Genomic DNA, 4,929 nt, shown 5'->3' on the forward strand with positions numbered 1-4,929 from the left:
CCATGGATCCTATTGATCCTCCTCCATATGAGCCTTCCTCTTCTAGGAAGAGGCCTTCATGGCTTAAGGGGTTACTTGATGATGCTGAAGGACATGCTGCACCCCGAGGAACCTTTCGTGAAAGTAAGAAACCTATAGGTATCAAGGATACCTGACCATCATGAGCACGATCATACAAAATGAGCCTTCGTCATTCTCAGATGCCGTCAAGCATCAAGTATGGAAGGATGCTATGATCGAAGAATATGAGTCTATCATAAAGAATGATGTTTGGGAAGTAGTTCCCAGACCCCAGGACAAGACTGTTGTTACTTCCAAATGGCTTTACAAGATAAAGCATGCAGCAGATGGAAGCACGGAAAAGTATAAGGCTCATTTTGTTGCTCGAGGTTTCTTCCAAAAGGGAGGTATAGACTATGACGAGATATTTGCACCTGTTGCTAGATATACGACCATCCGCTCGATCATAGCCCTTGCCGCTTCACAAGGATGGAACCTACATCAGATGGATTTCAAGACTGCGTTCTTGCATGGCTCGATCAAAGAAGAGGTCTACGTGGAGCAACCTAAAGGATTTGAGATTTATGATCGAAAATCTCATGTATACAGGTTGAAGAAAGCTCTCTATGGGCTGAAGCAAGCACCCCGAGCATGGTATGAGAGGATCGATAGCTACTTGATGAAGCTGGGATTCACTAGGAGTGAAGCCGATCCTAACCTTTACTTTAAGGTTGAATATGACAAGCCTCTCATACTGGTATTGTATGTGGATGACCTCTTTCTAACAGGTGCAAACCCTCTCATTCACAAATGTTAGAGGGCGATGGTTTTTGAATTTGAAATGAAGGACCAAGGACTTGAAGTGTGGCAGAAGCCAAGGGAAATTTTCCTATCTCAAGGAAAATATGTGGTAAATATATTGGAAAGATTTGGTATGATGGACTGCAAGCCTGTGACTACCTCGAGGATCTTAACTTTTAGAAGTTATATGGTAGTGATGTCGGACCAGACTTGGGAAATGCCTCTGAGTTTCAAAAACTCATTCGCATTGATGTTCTTGGTGAACCTCCGTCTGAACATATGTTTTGCAGTTAGCATTGTGAATTCATATTGGTTGAGCCTCACTGGATTGATGCCAAGAATCTTCTGAGATGTCTTCAGGACACAATCTCTCATGGATTAAGATACATTGCCGGAGATGTGAGACTACTTGGATATACCGATGTTGATTGGGCAGGTAGTGTGGTGGACCATAAGAGCACTTCCGGGTACTGTTTCACCTTGGGATATTCTTCGATATCCTGGATGAGCAGGAAGCAGAAGTTGGTAGCTTTGAGCACTGCCAAAGCAGGAATATATTGTTGCTAGCATAACCTCGTGTGAGGAAGTATGGTTGCAAAAGCTCTTCAGTGAGCTGTTTGGATTTACATTGGATACCACTGTGATTCTCTGTAACAACTAGAGGTGGGATTCGATTATTGAGGAATCCCGTATTCGTCAATTTCTCTAGCAGATAGACATCATCTGGGATATGGTAAGTTGATGAGCAAGGAAGCTCCATCACATTAAGATGATGTACAGGTTGATACACCTTGTCAAAGCCCCGAGGAAAGATCTAATCTGTGATTTTCCAAAACGACTTGGAGTCGGCAAGAAACCTTTGTACAAGGGTCCTGCATGTTGCATACATTGAGCTCTGGGAGCTCTAAGGGCTTGCGGTTCCTACTGGAGCAACATATGACCACAGGGTGACTCACCCTCCCTTGGTGGTGCACACTGGAACAAGATGATTCGCTCTCTTGTGGGACAAGATGATTCGCTCTCTTGTGGAACAAGATGATTCGCTCTCCTGTGTAGCAGGATGATTAGTTCTCTTGTGAGGCCTGGATTGATGTGTTCTCCATGGCGATTGTAGCAGGATTGATGTGTTCTCCTGTGAGGCCTGGATTGATGTGTTCTCCATGGCAATTGTAGCAGGATTGATGTGTTCTCCTGTGAGGCCTGGATTGATGTGTTCTCCATGGAAATTGTAGCAGGATTGATGTGTTCTCCTGTGAGGATAGGATTGATTAGTTCTCCTGTCGAGGCATCCTACCCATGCAGTCTGGGACTCATGGGAAGTACCTCTCATCTGATCAATGAGCAAAGAAATGAAGTTAGGGACCATAGTAGTACCGATGGACGCATCGTTGTAACTACCGTACTCCCTACGCTAGGATGACCTCCATTGATCTGGGATCAATGATACTAGTCTGGGACCAGTGGTAGGAGTTGTACCATACTATGACGCTGACTTCGGGTCGGTTGAGACTGGTCTGGGATCAGTGGTACATACTCTGAGACTGACTTTGAGTCAGTGGAGGATGATATTGGTCTGGGACCATTGGATTTGTACTCACTATGACGCTGACTTTGGGTTGGTTGAGACTGGTCTGGGACCAGTGGTACATACTCTGCGACTGACTTTGAGTCAGTATGATACATCCTCAATCATTTCTTCTTCTTCATAATTCGGACAAAAGCAGAGCAGAACAGAACAATGCAAGAGCAGAGCAGAACAGAGCAAAACAGTATAGATCAGTGCAGGCAGAACAAGACAAAGAAGAATAGGAAGAATATAGCAGAGTAGGGCAAGGGTTAGGCTGTACAGGGCAGTGCATTTGATGGATGAATAGTAACGACCGATAGACAAATTGCAGATGAAGTTCTCCATGGTTGAGAGGGAGTGTTAAAATTGGCAACCAGGGCAAAACTTCATGTGGGTCATCTTATTCATTGCTGATAATATTTTTATTAGATTCCTCTCGTCAAGAGGTGTAGGATTGATATAAATATCATCCAATTCCGATAAGTATTCATGGAGATATGAATTTATTTTGATTATGGAATTATTATCAAGCCGACCTACAACTCATGTAGGCTCAGAAGCCCAACAGTCGCATCTATTCACCCACCAACGTTGTGTATAAATATAAGAGGAATTTTCCTCATTTGGACTCACTCATCTCATCACATCTCTCTCTCTCTACTGCGCAGATATGAGTCTCTTCTCTACTGTGCTGAAATGGGTCTCTCTCTCTCACACATTTGAAGTCGGAAACTGCTGAAACTGAAGCTGCAACTGTAGAAGTAAAGATTGACTTGCGTGGCCTAGAAGATCTCCTCTTTAGAACTACATTGTAGGTTCATCTGAACCTCCTTTGAAAGCTGTAACTTTTGGTGGTGGAATGAAGTCAATCCGACGAACGGTTTGCAAGATATCAACTGCCCTAGTTTGAAGCCAGAAACTGCTGAAACTGAAGCTGCAACTGCAGAAGTAAAGATTGACTTGCGTGGCCTAGAAGATCTCCTCATTTGAATTGTGTTGTAGGTTCATCTGAACCTCCTCTGGAAGCCGGAACTTTTGGTGGTGGAATGAAGTCAATCCGACGGTCGGTTTGTGAGATATCGTCTGCCCTAGTTTGATAATGAAGCCGCTAATACTGATGTTGCTGATCTAGGGTTTGCTACTGCTGATATGAATCAGATTTATTGTACTATTTCTCTCGGCTGAATTATTGAAGATAAAAGAAGATTTGATCAAAGGGTTTCCCCACACATTGTGGGGTTTGTCCCTGGCTAGCCGCCACATCTTGTGTCTCTTGTCTTGGCTTGTTTTCTGTCGATCGTTTAATGTTCTATCTGCACTTTACTTTATGTACATGTGATTGCTAATCGGTGGAATATAATAAGAAAAAGAAGTAAACTGTTATAAGCATAGAACATACCATAATTTAACACTTCCTTTCTAATATAAGAAAATAGTGTAGGCCGAAAAAATCTAGCTCTTAGGACGTTTTCTATTATGGCCTTCCAATAATGATGTCCCCCACATGCTCCTTCATGAAACTCTTTACTCATTGTCTTAGCTTCGTCTTCTAGTAGGCAGTTGAATAAAATACCCTATGGATCCTTCCAATGCAAATAACCATTTAAAAGACAATAATTAATAGATTTTAATCTCAAAAATCTAGCCCGTGTCTTATCTATTCCTAGTGGTACTTGTAAATCTTGCAGAATGTAAACAACCTCAACATACCACGGGCATTTTTAGAACAATATTCAACTTTAACAACTGATTCTTCACCTGGTAGATCTGATAATTCAAAAATAGAATTATACCAACAACAACAAGATTTATTTCAGTCATTAGTCTAGCCATACCCTGTCCTTTAATTATCTTGGTAGGTTTGATTTCCAATTCAAACTCCAACATTTCAGCAATCCATGTCCCTCCTCTGCCATCACTCTCTAGTTGTATGAAAATAATCTTTATTTCAACATCTCACACATATACAGTCACATGAGAATGTAGAATAAATAATCTAAAATCTTTTAGTGCTTTGATAAGAGCATATGCATGTTTGTCTAGAATGTTGTACTTCAGTTCAGCATCCCTCAACACCCTGCTGAAAACGTAGGTGGGATTTTCTTGACCTGCCTCATTCTTCTGAAGCAACACACCAGAAATAATGTGTTCGAAGGCGATAAAATCAGGAAATCCTTTGAAAAATCTCGACTAATGAGTAAAGGTTCTTAGCCTAAAGCTCTCTTGATATCATTGATATAATCTTTTTCTTACTCAATCCACTTAATTTCACTCCCTTTCTTAAGCATACATGTTATTACTTTTAAAATTTCTGCAAAATTTGGAATAAAATGCCGCAATTTACTTTACCTAAGAAATATTTCACTTCCTTCTTGTTTCTTGGCTACTCAATATTTTGTATTGTTGTCACTCTTTTGGGGTATATCTTGATGTTGTCCTTTGATACTATGTGTCCCAACAACTTGCCTTATTTCATGTTGAAATGGGAATTTTTTGGATTTAGATAAACTCCAAATTTCCTACACTTGCTAAAGGTTGTCCTCAGATGTTTCAGATGGGCA

The sequence above is a fragment of the Pinus tabuliformis genome, chromosome 4_1, assembly GCF_031772625.1.
Source record: "Pinus tabuliformis cultivar Carrire ecotype Pingquan chromosome 4_1, CPIR1, whole genome shotgun sequence".
NCBI classification, from domain to species: domain Eukaryota; kingdom Viridiplantae; phylum Streptophyta; class Pinopsida; order Pinales; family Pinaceae; genus Pinus; species Pinus tabuliformis.